This window comes from Pan paniscus, chromosome 21 (genome assembly GCF_029289425.2).
Source record: "Pan paniscus chromosome 21, NHGRI_mPanPan1-v2.0_pri, whole genome shotgun sequence".
Taxonomy (NCBI): domain Eukaryota; kingdom Metazoa; phylum Chordata; class Mammalia; order Primates; family Hominidae; genus Pan; species Pan paniscus.
The window spans coordinates 21,207,975-21,224,009 of NC_073270.2; the positions used below are offsets into that span (position 1 = coordinate 21,207,975).

The following is a 16,035-nucleotide window of genomic DNA, read 5'->3' on the forward strand; positions in this document are numbered from 1 at the left end:
CCAGTTTTGGCAATTATGAATAAAACTGCTGTAACATGTACAAGTTTTTGTATGGACATAAGTTTTCAACTCTTTTGGGACTATACCAAGGAACACAATTTTGGATGATGTGGTAAGAGTGTTTAGTTTTTGTAAGAAACCACCGAACTGTCTTCCAAAGTAGCTATATACCATTTTGCATTTCCACCAGCAATGAATGAGAGCTCCTGTTGTTCCACATCCATGTCAGCATTTGGTGTTGTTAATGTTTTAGATTTTAGCCATACCCATTGTTGTTTTTAATTTGAAATTCCCTAGTGACTTACCATATTGACCATTTTGGGATCAATAAATTTAAAATGTATATATATTTTTAACAGGTCTCACTAAGTTGTCCATGCTGGTCTCAAATTTCTGGGCTCAAACCATCCTCCTGTGTGGCTGGGATTACAGGGACATGCTGTCATGCCCAACTCAAATGCTTGCTTGCTATCTCTGTGTCTTCTTTGGTGACGTGTTCAGCTTTTTTGCCCATTTTTAAATTTGGATGTTTGTTTTCCTACTGTTGAATTTTAAGAGCTCTTTGTGTATTTGGTTTACTATTCCTTTATTGGATATGTGTTTTGCAAAGATTTTCTCCCAGTTTGTGGCTTGTCTTTTTATTCACTTTTATTATTTGTTTTTGATATTTTTTATAAAGGTTGGAATTTTTACATAATCAAACCGTCTCTAACAAAGAAGAATAACAAAATTCTTCTTTTTGAATTCTGTCTCCTACTTAGGAAAATTTCTCCACCTGGAAATTGTAAAATATGCTCCTATTTTCTTCTATCACTTTCGTAGCTTTGTTTTACATTGACATCTTTAATTCATCTGGAAAACTGTGTGTGTGATTGTGTGCGGTGTAATATAAGAATTTAATTTTACTGTTTCCAAGTGTAGAGATAATTTTCCCAACAACTCTTTCTAAATAATTCATGTTTTTTCCTATGTAATTGAAATACTACCATTATCATACACTGAGCCAAAATCTTTTTCTACAAATAATTCAGTTTCTGAATTTCCTACCCTGTTTCTTTGCTCCATTTTGTCTGTTTCTCTACTCTTTCCATGCTGTTGTAATGATTGAGACATTATAAGTTGGCTTGATATCTTTAATGTGTAGTCTTCTTAGCTATTCTTATACCTTTCCGAATGTATTATCATGTCCAACTTTATAAAAATTATTTTTAGAATTTTAACTGAGTCTGAATCGAAGTTACAGGTTAATTTGGGGTACATTTATAAAATGGAATATTACCATTCAGGTCTTTTTAAATTTTCTTCCGTGAACTCTGATAGGTTTTTTTACATAGAGCTTGCACATTTACATTTAAGTTTATTTTAGTATTTTTATAGTTTTGTTGCTGCTGTAGATGGAATCTTTTGGTTTCATTACATTTTCTGATTTTAAAAAAAATATTGGTAGTTGGGAAAGATGTGGGTTTTGTATGTTGCTCTTGTGTTGAAGACTCCTTTTTGTTTAAGCATATTTTATTAGATTATCTTGGAATTTCTTTGACAGATGATTATCAGTTACAATAACAGCACCTTTTTTCTTTCCAATACTTCTACTTTCTATTTATTTTTCTTATTTTATTGAATTGCCTAGAATTACATGTACAATATTAAATAGTAGTGGAGATGGTGCCTGCCCTTGTCCTCTTCTTGCCTTTTATGGGAAAGAGACAATGAACAAGTAATTTTTTAAAGAGAGACTAAATCAGGGACTTCGAAGGCCAGTGCATATTTCAGGAATTAGGAACATTAATGCACCTTCTTATTATCTTTCTTCCCTCAGAAAAATTAAACTGAAATGTCTCTAAAAAATATAAATGTAACTCACATTATGTAATATGTTTCCAAAATGGCTGGCATGAGCTCTCATTTTGATTGTAAGAGACTCTCTTTGGGCTAAGGTCACATGTTTATATATTTGGACTGCCATTACCTTCAGCTTTAGGTAACAGAAACATTATTTTAGTTGTTTATGTTATGACATAATCAAGATCTTCCCCAAGAGGAAGTGGAGCTATCTACCCAATCCTAGAGAAGGTGATTTCCTGGAAGAAAAGAAATTCATTCCAGCCTGGGCAACAGAGCAAGATCCTGTCAAAAAAAAAAACAACAGAAGAAACAGGAGGCATTTGAAGTCCCTCAAAATCCCTATCACAGGATTTCTTACGAATCTTTCTTCCCAGTAGATCATATCCATGAGTAACATGAATTGCTGGGTGGTCACTCATAATGATGTCAGCACTCATCTGCCCCAGGTGAGCACCCACAGTCTTGGGCGTCAACACCCCTTGCTTTCAGGCACTGCTCTTCTCTCCAGTCAGAATCCATGCTGAAGCCCCAGCTCTGGTTGTGCCAGCTGGTTTCAGTGCTGCTTCGCTTTGATAAGTAACTAAGTATAGGATGTTTGAGGAATAAAAAGAAGGCCAGCGTGGCTGTAGCACAGTGAGAGAAGGTCAGAAGAGCTGGATCATGTAGATCATGCGGAGGTTTGGACTTGGGATCCTTGTTTCAAAGCATGAAGGGTAGCAACATGCCAATTCATGTTTTAAACATTCCCCATATGCTGTATGGGGAATGGAGCTGTTAGGGAGACACAGCCATACCCCAGGTGAGAGATGGTACTTTGGATGCTCATATTTCAGATGTATTTTAGAGGCAGTGTGTGCAAGACTTGCTTCTAAGCTCTGGTGATATATACAACTGCTTACTTGACTCTCAAACTTAACAAGGCCAAACTCCTAGAAGAAAACAAAGAGGAACAGCTCCTTGACATTGGCCTTGGCCTTGACTTTTGTGATATGAAACCAAAAGCACAGGCAACAAAAGCAAAAATAAACAAGTGGGTCTACATCAAACTAAAAAGCTTCTGCACAACAAAGGAAACAATTTCAAAAAAGCAACCTATGAAATGAGAGAAAGTATTTGCAAACCATACTTCTGATAGGGGGTTAATATCCAAAATATATAATGAACTCATATAACTCAATAGAAAAAATAAATAACCCAATTAAAAGTGGGCCAAAGACCCAAATAGACAATTTTTCAAAGAAGACATATAGACGGCTAGGAAGTACATGAAAAGGTGTTAGACGTGCTACTTAACGGGGAAATGCAAATCAAAATCGGAATGAGATGTCACCTCGTACCCGATAGGATGGCTGCTCTCTGAAATACGGGAGCTAACAAGCATTGTCGGGGTGTGGAAGTTGGGCACCAGCCCAAATCCTGTCTCAAGATCCTCTCAACTCCTTCTTATCAAGAAACCCCTTGGGACCTTGCTCTTCCTACTGCAGTCAGCTGAATAAACCTGACTTTGTTTACACGCCAGGTTCCTGGTGGTTTTTGGCTGGTAGGAATCAACCTTTTGCTCCCTCTCCCTGTGTTCCTTGTCATTTCTTCTGCTGACACTTTACTCAAGTGTCCCTCACTGCCCCGCTGATCCCACCACCCCTCAGGACATACTGCGATTTCCCTGGGATTGCCATCAACCGTCTTGTCATCTCTTCCTTGAACCAAACCTGTCTCTTGGGGCCCTTATCCAGCTCCGTCTGTGCTAGGGTCAGTCTGGCCAACTGGACGTTCCCACTTTGGACTTCCGCAGGCACTTCTGTCTCCACTTTAAAAAAGGAATGGACTCATTCCTTGTCCTTTGCCCCTGTTCACCTCTCTGTCCTGTGCCCCTGCTTCCCTGCACCTCTGAGCCAGGGCCTGGGAATATCTGCAGATCTTTTTCCTTCACTCGCTTCTCCCTCACCTCCTAAATGTGTCTCCAGTCATCTGCTGCCACTGCAGCTGCATTTAGCAGGGCCCCTTTGCTTCCGGCCATACCCTGTCCAGTGTAGCCTCAACATGGCTTCCAGAGCACCTGTTCTGAAACATAAATAGGATGTCCACAGCACTCACTTGTTTAAAGCCTTCCTATGGCTTTCCATCACTTGGGAGATAAAGTCCAAGCCCCATACACAAGCATTTAGAGTCTGCCCCACCCACTGCCCCCCACCTTGCATCCGACTGGACGCTAGAGCAGTCAAACCACCTGTCATTCCCAGCAGGCCCTGCCTGCTTTGTGCCTCCACGCTTTCCCGGGCCTGGTTTCCCTTGCAAACACTGACTCCTTCTCCAGTGCTTCAGTAGATCCTCCCTGTGCCTCTGTACGCAGCGCCTGTGAGTGATGGCGGAGCTCCCGCCTGCTCTAGTGCAGCCATCATCCCACAATATTGTACAGTATTGTGGTTCTCTTTACATGTCCGTCATCTCTTGCTGTCAGAGCACCTCTGGATGCTGGGCCCACTGCACATTCATCCTTGCATTTGAAATGATGCTCACAGGAGGCAGTCAACAGACTCACTTTCTTCACCTTTCTATCTAGACCAGTGATATCCAGTAGAAATATAACAAGCCACATACAAAATTGTACCCTTTTTAGTGGTCACATTAAAAACATAAAAAGAAACAGAGAAAATTAATTTAATAATATATTATATTTAACCCAAGATATCCAAAACTATTGTCATTTCCACATTTAGTCAATACAAAAACAGTAATAAGCTATTTTACATTTTTGTTGCATTATCTTCAAAATTCAGTGTGTATTTTATACAGGAGGTACATCTCAATTCAGACTAGCCGTTTTTTGTTTGTTTGTTTGTTTTGTGACAGGGTCTCACTCTGTCACCCAGACTGGAGTGCATGGCGCCATCTCAGCTCACTGCAACCTCTGCCTCCCAGGCTCCAGTGATCCTCCCACCTCAGTCTCCTGAGTAGTTGGGATTACAGGCATGTGACACCCCACCCAGCTAATTTTTGTATTTTTTTGTAGAGACAGGGTTTCACCATGTTGCCCAGGCTGGTCTCAAACTCCTGACCTCAAGTGATCCGCCTGCCTCAGCCACCCAAAGTGCTAGTATTAACAGGTGTGAGCCACCACACCTGGCCCAGACCAGCCACATTTTAAGTGCTCAGAAGCCGCTGGTGGCTCTTGGCTCCTGGACCGGACCATGGGGGCTTCAGCAGGTGCAGCAGTGGGCCTCTGTTTTCCTACCTGTGGAACAAGAAGGTTGCCAAAATCTGTAATCTCTTATCCCTCCCAGCTCTAAAAAAATGGGGCTCTGATACCTTGTGAGGAATTCAAGAGAATGTCCTCTCTCTGACTGAAGTGTCCTTCACCAGCTGGTGAGCTGGATCCCAGCAGTTTTGTTAACTGTGATCACTTGGTTAGAATGGAGGCTGCAGGGTTCTTCCCCCTGGAAAACTGCTACTTTGAGATGATTTATACAGGTATTTTTACCTTCATAACTAATTAGCGATACTTTGAGACTATATAAATACCTTATGTCTCATAATTTCTTCTACAAATTTTAGACTCCATGGACAATTCTTGGCTGAAATAACTATTACTGCACTGTTTACCAAATGGTGATTTTTCTACTTCCATAATTCTTATATATTTATTACTTAGCATCCTACTGTAAGGAAGAATTGTCCCTTCTCCTCCGTTTATTTACTCATTCATTGATTTTTATCAGTGTGGACTTATGGATTCCTGCACTCTTCTGTGGGTTGTAATCCATTACCCTCATTATTGTGTTTTGGTGAGATATGAACTAGGAATATGTTAGTTAAATTTTCATGCTTGATTTTTGGAAACCACAACCCTGAAATCCTAAGAGTGACAAAAAAAAAGTGAAGAAACAGTTTGTGGTTTATTATTCTCTCTGTAAAAGCTTTAGAAAAAAAAAGGAACATATTAATTAGAAAAGCCTATTTGCTGAAAGAGAATTATTTTTAACATGTATTCATTATTTATTTTTAAAATTATTTTAAACACATTTCAAACATGGTGTGTGTGTGTTCTGTCCTGGTCAATGATATTTCTACTAAGCACTTGTTCAGAATTTAAAGAGCCATTACTTTAACCAAAAGAATAATAAGGGAGTGAAATATCTTGCTCTGTGGGGTTTGCTAGTTCTTGCAGCCTCAGCCTCACAAAAGGTCATTCTATCTGGCTCCTTTGTCCCCCTGACTCGTGGGGGTTTATATGTGCACATATACACTTTTTTTTTTCTTTTCCTACAGAAAATAGATAGGAAATGGGCATGATTGTGAGTGAGGCTGAGTGGCCGCCTGGCCTAATGCTGGCCTGGGCTCTCTGCAGCCTAATTAAAGGAAAATGGTTGTGCTCTCTATGAAGAGAGAAGCAGAATGAGAGCAGACAGGCACAGGAAGGGAAGCTGAAGCACTAAGAGCTTCCCCTTTTCTGCAGAATTAAATGCTAACCTTGCCTCATACTATTAGTGCTGAACTTATATAACAAATCAATGTAAATAGCTGGCCAACTTCCAGGGCACTAGATTTATTGTGCAAATTCAATTAGTGCAGCCCCTAAGAAACCAGCAATGTGCAAAGAAATACTGTAGATGGACTAAAAGGGAAGAGGCGGAGCACTAGGACTCAGTCCTGTACCCTGACGGCAGACATTGCTGTAAGGCACTGCCAAACCCAGCTTCCCACCATGGCAAAGTGTGTGAATGACCCGCGGCTGTGCTTTCAGGATAAACTTAAATAGAAACAAAATTCTTAAGTGTATAAACATTATGCTATTTCTACAAGAAAACTGGTTCACTCTGGCAAGTAAGACCAAAAGTCAGACAGGTCAGAAGAAAATTCAGCCTGCTTGGGCTTTAGAATGCCTGGGCCTTAATTCCGGGGCCACTTTTCCTAACTGCCATCTGAATATGTTCAGTGAACAACTGGTTTAACTATTTTGATTTACTTGGCTCACCCAATGTAGTAAGCAGGCAAAACAGCAAAGAAATAACTCCATTTGGACAGTTTGTATTTAATTTTCGTCAATTCGGACACAAAAAAAGTAAGGCCTCAGTTTAACAATTTCCATGCAATTTTTATTTGTTCCCACAGAATTCTTTTTTAAATTAAAAAAGGTCTCACTCTGTTGCCCAGGCTTGAGTTCTGTGGCATGATCATAGCTCACTACAGCCTCAAACTCGGGCTCAAGTGATCCTCCTGCCTCTGCCTCCCAAATAACTAGGACTACAGGCACGCACCACCACTCCCAGCTAATTTTTATTTTTTAATTTTTGTAGAGACAAGCATCTCCTTGTGTTGCCCAGACTGGTCTCAAGCTCCTGTCCTCAATCCTCCCACTTCAGCTTCCCACAGCACTGAGATTACAGGCATGAACCACTGTACCTGGCCTATTTCCACATAAATCTTTAGTGAAAGACAAAACTTCAAGAAGGCTAGTTATGATGTCCTCTTACCTTTATTGCTCTATAAAATGGCAGGCAAATTAATTTATGCAGTACTTTCGAATGGAGGAAAAGCATTCCCTGAGGAGAAAAACTGCAGTTATGCCAAAAAAAGACTTTCTTTGAATTAAGCAGCAAACAAAAAAGTATTTTAATATTTTAGTTCTGATTCACACCAGAAAGGATGTGAAGCAGCCTATACAAACATATGCAATAGGATAATTAAGAACAATAGCAGTAATAATCGTTGATACGGAGCCTCTCCCCTGTGCCAGGCATAACGCCAAATCTTTTACCTGGAGTGTCTCCTTGAATTCGGATAGTAACTCTTGGAACGAAGGACCATCATCATCCCCGTTTTACAGCTAAGAAGACTGAGACTAAGAGAGACTAAAGCTAACTAGCTCCAGATTACATAAGCTGACAAGCGGCAGAGCTGGGGTAAAAAGAAAAAGGACATTAGTAAACGGGAAACTGAGGCCAGGTCAGCAACACCAATCTGAGCTGAGATGGAGAGACCACCAACGCAAGCACCGGTCTTTGTTTAGTCAACTTGCATCTTGAGAATGGATCACCCACTCAGCCCACATGTGTGGCTTCCCACTCCTTAGAGATCAGAGCAAGGAGAGAAATGTTAGCACTGGCTAGATTCGTAATTCATGAATTAACATATTCCATCTTCTAAGCTGTTCCTGGGCTGAGTGTCTGGGATTCAGAAAAACAAATGGACAGCAGACAGATCCTTCAGGTAATTCTTCAACATTCTGAAAACTAAGACTCTGGTTGCAAGGGTGGCAGGGAATTTCTGGTCCTGTCCAGAGCAAATATGACTTGATGAAGGCACAGAAGGTCAGATTCTGTGTTCTTATAGACATCAAAGGACCTAAAGGAAAACTTGTGCTTGCAAGAGAGCACAGCCTCCCTCCCTCATCAGGGGAGGTCGTGGGGCCTGTGGGCTGGTCAGGATTTCCCTCTGAGATAGCTCTGGGTGTTCAGCTCACAGACAACACACATCATGCTGGTCCCAGTGGCCTCCAGCAGAGGCAATCCATGCACTTGGAGCAGAGAAAGCCTTGCAAAGCAGTGCCTCCCAGCACCAGCGCTGCCAGGCAAGGGAGCCCAGGGTGTGGAAGGCACCTAGTTTTAAGCAATGTTAACTTCTTCTTCTTTTTTTTTTTTTTTTTTTTTTTTGAGGCAAAGTCTCGCTCTGTCGCCCAGGCTAGAGAGCAGTGGCACAATCTCAGCTCACTGCAACCTCTGCCTCCCGGATTCAAGCAATTCTCCTGCCTCAGCCTCCCAAGTAGCTGGTACTACAGGCATGCACCACCACACCCTGCTAATTTTTGTATTTTTTGTAGAGACGGGGTTTCGCCATCTTGGCCAGGCTGGTCTCCAACTCCTGACCTCAAGTGATCCGCCTGCCTCGGCCTCCCAAAGTGCTGGCATTACAGGCATAAGCCGCTGTGTGTGGCCATAGTGTTAGCCTCTGAATTCCCAGGTAAACCAGGATCATTGGCAAAACAGTGCTCTGTAGCATTAAGAGAGAGGAATTTTACAAGCCATTCAGAAAATAGCTGATTTCTGCTGAAAATTAGAATTTCAGTCTTAGTGCCAATGAATTGTAAGCCATTTTTCTGCAGAGCAGGAAACATCTGAGGCCAGCTCTGTGTTGTGACAATGAGACCACAGCCAAATTATATTTCGAGGCTGCTGCTCTTTCGGTTATGTAGATCATAGCATGTGACAATTACAACTGGTCATCAAAGAACTAGTTGGTTTTGCTTTCCAAATCATTAATCTTACCTTTCTAGATCTGCCTCAAAGCAATCAAAAAATTGACTGGATACAGATTCTTGCAAACTCAGGCTGAACTCAAGGAAATAGTCAGTCAGATTTCCATTTCAGTCTTTGGGATTTTTTGTTGCAGGGCATCAGGGCTGTGTCTGCTCGTGTCATGGGGTCTCATTTCCAAGCAAACCCAGGAATAACTAGAAATACTTACTTGTTCCTATTCTTATTTTTGAAAATTGTACTGAAATGCATGAATTTACATTCTTTCATGAGTAGAATAAAATGATCATAACCCTACCTGACAGTGTGAATGCAAATTGTGCCTGTTCTCTGCAGTTAAGCCAGGTTGGGCCAGATGGGAACATGTAGGACTCTGAGGATACAGGGAGTTTCCCACTGGCTTGGAGGTAGAAGTCACACATGGAAAATATTCTGTGGGTTTTTTCCCCCAGAGTGTTCGGTTTTGGAGTAGTTGGAGTCTAGAGTGATAAACATGTTCTAGCTCTGGAAACCTCAACCAAAAACATCTCCCAATTTTCATAAATTTAAGAAAAGATTTTTGTTAAAAGTAGATGCTGTAGAGTCTTTGGGGTATCACAGCTGATAAAACATCCATTCTCTCTTTCCCCTTCAGGAACAGAATTCTGATTTATAAGGAAGTACATCATATCTAAAATAAATGACAGTGGTTCCCAGCCTCCCATGCAACCAAGAAAGCCATATGGCGAACCATTGGCCAATAAGATATAAATGGAAGTGCTTTGTGAAACTTCCAGGAACTCTCCTTAGAAGAAAGCAGATGAGTCCTCTTTTTCCCATACTTCATCCCAGAACATATATGTGATGGCTGGAGCTCAGCAGCCATTTTGAATCATGAGGCCAAGGCCCCTATGAATGTACTCTGCTCTGATGTCCATGGAACCACCCTGGCAGCCCTAGACTCCCCATCTAGACCTTCTCTACATGAAAAAAAATACACTTCTGCCTTTTGAAAGCCACAGTTACTTTGAAACTTTCTGTAATTTCAGTCATATCTAATCCTAGCTAATGTAGGGGATACTTGGGAAACTGGGGTGATTAAGAGAGTTGCTAGAAAGACTCGGGAAAAAGCGTAAGGAAATAGGATTTGGTTGCACAGTTGTTCAGAGCATGGGTTACACAGAACTATGGGTAGGACCTAGTTCAGCCACTTACTAACTCTGTGACCTTGGGCAACTCATTTAAGCTCTCTGAATCTATGTCTTCATCTGTAAAATGGGCCAGCATGTCCCACTTTCTAGGATTAGAATTAGGATGAAATGAGATAATGCACAGAAATGGTGTGCAACAGAGTCTGTGGGTTTGCATCCCCAGATGAATCTAAGTGTGCCTCCAGCATGAAGCTATAATAGAATAGGATGCCTCCCAGAGTGTAGCAAGCACCCACCAGGTGGTATGCAGGATAGCTCAGGCAGCACAGCCACATCTTACTAATGATGGATTTGTTCCAACAGGAATTAGAATAAAACATAACAAGCACATCAAACCTGTGATTTCATAGGTATCATTACTTAGGACAAGACAAAAGTAATTATTTCAGTTTTTTTAAAGACAAATCAATGTAAAGAAAATTTTGGGCCACGCCTGGTGCCTGTAATTCTAGCTACTTGGGAGGATTATTTGAGGCTAGGAGTTTGAGACCAACCTGGGCAACATGGCAAGACCCCGTTTCTAAAAGATTCCAAATAGAAAATTAGGCAGGTGTGATGGTGTGCACCTATAGTCCCAGCTATTTGAGAGGCTGAGGCAGGAGGATCACTTAAGCCCAGGAGTTTGAAGCTGCAGCGAGCTATGATTGTGCCACTGTATTCCAGCCTGGGTGACAAAGCAACAACCTGTCTCTAAAAAAAAAAATTTCTTTTAAGAAAATTTGGAAGTATTCAGTAATGTAGTCACACAGAAAACGATTGATTCCCAAGTGACTGAAGTTTGGCAAACACTAGCCCAAGAGAGGTAGCCTAGGGATGAAGCTGCAGAGAGGACAAAGAAGTGAGGTCAAGAGGGTCACAGTGCCAGGCCTTGTAGAGCACACTCCAGCCCCCGCCTCCCCATCGTGCACCCCTCTGCAGCCCTGCCATGCCAGGCCATCATAAGTGGCTCTGACATTCTCCACCCCCACCCACCATGTGTGCATTTCTGGGGGCAGGGGCTTTCTCTCACCATGGTACCCTCAGTGCCCTTCACATGTTTGACACAGGCGTGAGGGCCATATTCGATTCATGGCAAATAATTGAACCCTAGGTCTTCTCCTTCCTTGCAGCCGTTAATGTCAGAAGCTCTGAAGACACCTGGGACAGAGAAGAGAGGGAGAAAGTTTACGTGGAAGCACGGGGAAGGAAGGGATGTTTGTTGAGGGGTGGTGTGATGCAGCAGAGGAAGAGGACCAGAGGAAAGCAGCCACTGGAAATAAGGAGACAGGGTTTAGGAAGGCCTCACTAGACCTGTTAGGATGGATGGATGGATGGATGGATGGATGGATGGACAGAATGGGTGGGTGGATGGATGGATGGATAGATGGATGGATGGATGGATGGATGGATGGATGGATGGATGGATAGATGGCTAGATGGGTGGACAGATAAATGGATGGACAGATAGATGGGTGGATGGATAAATGGATGGACTGATGGATGGATGGGTGGATGGATGGATGGATGGACAGAATGGGTGGGTGGATGGATGGATAGATGGATGGATGGATGGATGGATGGATGGATGGATGGATGGATGGATAGATGGATGGATGGATGGATGGATGGATGGATGGATGGATAGATGGGTGGGTGGATGGATGGATGGATGGATGGATGGATGGATGGATGGATAGATGGATAGATGGGTGGACAGATAAATGGATGGACAGATAGATGGGTGGATGGATTGATGGATGGATGGGTGGATGGATGGATGGATGGATGGATGGATAGAATAAAAAAGAAAGCTAGGACATGGTTCTAGTGTTCTTAGCAGACGTCCCACCATGGAAGAGGTCATGGGGCACAGGGGCTTTAGGAAAGGTGTTTACAATCCTGCCTCCCTCTCACCCAGACCTCTTGCCAGGGTTGGCACACCCAGCTGCCTGCTGTGACCAATGGAGAGGAGCAATTCTGGCCAGACTGGTGGGAAAGCAAGGACGAACCACGGAGGCCATCCCTGGCAACTGAGCTGATAGCTGCCACACGAAAATGAGGACACAGCATTGCCTAATCTGACTCATCAAAGAAAGGCCTGAAACCCAATTCCAAATGTCATTCAGGCCAAAGTAGATGCGTCCATATATCATACCTGGCCTTGGGTATCTGTTTGCTACCATGATATTTATCACTGCCTGCCTTCTGTGTATTGAATGGAGACAGGACACAGGCTGCTTCATAGAGAGGCAAGCCCCACCAGCTATGCTGTATCCTCTGGCATCACAAGATTGACACTCATGGCTGAGCTTGAGGTTCGGGCAGGCATCTTAGAAGGAGAACAGTCTGCCCTCCACCGTGCCAGAAAAGACATGTACAAGCAAGAGCATCATTCCTTAAGGAAACCCGCAGGCCTCCCTGGCGGCAGCTGCCTGCCTGGAGAAAAGTGACTCCTGACTTTCCAGCAGCCCTCTCTGCAGGCGTGAGTGTCAGCTGGGGAGCCTGTGAACAGCTCTAAAAGTAGACACTTTTTTTTCATGCCAAGAGAAAACTAGAATGCTTTTTGTTAAAAAAAATCTTGGAAAAAGTGATATGTTTCTTCCCTGCCACCCGCCTCCTCTTTGCCACCTGGTGCATAGTTCAGCGCGGACCACCATGCTGTGCCAATGCTGGAACGGGCAGGCCTGCAGTCGCAGCACTCCTTTCCTGCTGGCCAGGAAGGCCTTGGCCTTGGACTTGAGATCCCGGCCTTTAAAGGACACCTTTACCACTTCTCTTTCCCCGTAGATGTGTTGGACTTTTTCCTACAATTTCTCCCAGTGTGTTATGTTGATCAGCTTTCCTCAGCCTTCAGCGTGTCTAATGGCCAAGCCGGCCTTCACATCCCCACTCAGTTCATGAGTCTGTCGATGTAACTGCCTGGATGAGCAGGCAAGGATGACCTCTGGAGACGTCTAGTCAATTGCTTAATGATCGGACTATATCGACCAGAAATGGTTAATTCAGTTCCGCAAGTCAAAATCTTCCAGGGCTTCTTGGAAAAGTGTATTACTTGCAGAAGTGATGGGGAATTTAAGTCCTCCCAGATAAACCAGGCTGGCCATTGGCAGCATGAACAGAGACAGTAATGTCTTCTATTTCAGTCTTGAAGAGGTGTAACTTTTTTCTCCCAGCTGTGCAAAAATGATTTTTGTGGCATTGATGCCCACGTGCACACAGCCCCTTAAAAAACATGTTGGAGCCATGTGCATACCTGGCCCTCTCTCCTGAAGATTTCTAGACGGCAGGCTGTGTGGGTTACTTCATGGCTCCTAGTAGTCTTCCCCTTTTGAATATAAATTGGGGGAAAAAGTTAATATTTTTTATTTTTAAAATTCACAATATTCATGGAAATACAAATTTCCCAAAAGCTCATCACGAATGCTGATAGCACCATAGTACCTGGCGGCCAAAAATGCAGAAACCTGGCCCTAAGCTTCACCAGGATCCAAGATGCCCCTCTCCTTCCTATGGATACAGAAGGAGCCTAAAGCATAGAAATCGTTCAACCTGGGGGAGGTCTAAAACTTTTATTTTTATTTTTTTAGAGACAGGGTTTCACTCTGTCACCTAGGCTGGAGTGCCGTAGGCTGGAGTGCAGTGGCGTGATCACAGCTCACTGCAGCCTCAAACTCCTGGGCTCAAGTGATCCTCCCACCTCAGCCTCCCTAGTAGCTGGGACCACAGGCATATGTCACCACCACACCTGGCTAATTTTTTTTTTTTATTCTTTGTAGAGATGGGGGTCTCACTGTGTTATCCAGGCTCGTCTTGAACTCCTGGTCTCAAGTGATCCTCCTACCTTGGCCTCCCAAAGTGCTGGGATTGTAGGCATGACACATCATACCTGGTTCCTAAAAGTTTTCTTAAAGCAGAATTTCTTCCTAACATTCTTGTATCAAAAGGAAACCACCTTCATTTGACTCAACGTTACGATCAATTGTAAAATAGGTTTGGTTAAATTCAGAGCTTTTCCAGTTTGAATGACGAAAGCTGCCGTGCTGCTGCTGTAGGATGATTTTAGGAAGCCCACAAGATCCGAGACACCCTCACTCCTCCTGGCCACCTTCACCTGGGAGCCTGTAGCTGGTGCTGAAGTTCTCCTTGGATAGGGGAAAGCAGCCGGGTCTGAGCCCTGCCCTCACCATGCAGGTCTCTGCCAGGAGCTTGGGCCCCGAGGCCCAGCCCTGGGCCAGCCACCATGGGCACCTGGAGTGCACAGCCTCAAGTCGCAAATCCATTCCCTTTAGAGTTGCTGGCAAGTGTGATGTGTATTGTTGTGTGGTTGGGAGAACACCACTCTATTTCTGAAATAAAACCTGGACACTAGGATTTTTTTCAATGTTTTACAAAAATTGCTACACAGCCCCCATTTTCTCTAATACAATTCAAGTTCCTCCAAAGTTAATTTGCCAGGGGTTCAGAGGGAGGCAAGGAGAGAGGGTGAGTAGGCAGAGCACAGAGGGCTTTTTAGGGCAGTGACGCTCTTCTGCATGATAAGGCTGTGGGAACCTGGGTGTTTAGATGGAGGGCCAGAGCTCATGACAGACCACAGTGGGTTCCCAAGGGAAGTGGGACTTCACAGAACTCCCTCTCTGAAGCAGACGATGAAGGGTCCCCGACGGGCAACACAGAGAGCAGAGCTGTAAAGGCGCCGGGCAGGGAGCATGGCCCGAGAGCACCTGGGCTGTTGGAACAGACAGCACTGGAAATGAGGAAAGCAGCGAGCAGGCGGTTCCGCCACCAGACGGAGGTGGCCGTAGACCCCCAAAACCAAGGGGGTGGGAGCTCCGATGGTGCCATGGAAACAAACATGGGGGATTTCAGCCGCTGAGGAAAGACAGTGTGTTAACAGCTGGATGAACATACCACCTGAACAGCAACGCGGGCGAGTCAGCAGGAACTGATGCCGTGTTCTGATCCAGTGAGTGGGCGTGGGGTGAGGCCTGATACTGCTGAGTGCCAGGCTGTCCCTAACACAGACTCTCGGCGTCGTATCTGTCCTCTAGTGCCCCCGTGGCCCCTGGGACAATTTACCTCCATCCCTAAGAACTAACTTTTACGTCTTGGAAAACGGAAGGTGCCCATTCACATGGGGGCACCAGGTTTTTCCTTACCCTGTGCGCACACACAACATCCATAAACAGTAATAAGGACAGCTAGCTCCCATCCAGAGGAGAGCAAAGCCCACCTGAGCGACGTGGCTTTGACCCTGAAGCAGTTAAGTTGCCTGTTCCAAGACACTTAAAGTAAGAGTTAAAATACCAATAAGAGTTCTTGGTTATTCCAAAAATGCATCAAATTTTCCAGTTAAATAAAGGATAATCTTATTGTTCTCCATATAAGAAAGCATTTCAACTTTCAGTGAAAAGTTAGCAAATATGAACACCAAAAAATGCAGCTCTCCTACAAGAGATTCAATTAAGCATCGATGCAACCGTGCGAACAGCATGTTGCAGCACCAAGGCAGCCTGTTTTTCTGGCCATTATTAATCTAGAAAGCTTAATGATGAACAACATTTGTGTTATTGTCTACCCAAATTTAATTTATTTATGCAGCAGTTAATCTTGCAATCTGTTTTTCTCAAACGAGGGCAGATAATGGAGACACCGTTCTTTACAAGTCTTCAGGCTTTTAAATTCTGATAAAATCAGGATTCTTCACTGGGTCTTGCCCCAGCTCTGAATTAAACCACTTTAAATGTAATTATGGGACCTGGCCTTACAGCAGG

The 16,035-nt window shown here is 43.6% G+C and overlaps 1 protein-coding gene across 7 annotated transcripts in view; it reads left to right on the top strand.

The window, feature by feature from the left end:
- The window catches only part of CFAP61 (cilia and flagella associated protein 61), a 305,696-nt gene that overhangs the window by 267,462 nt on the left and 22,199 nt on the right, over nt 1-16,035 (top strand). The window lies entirely within an intron of this gene.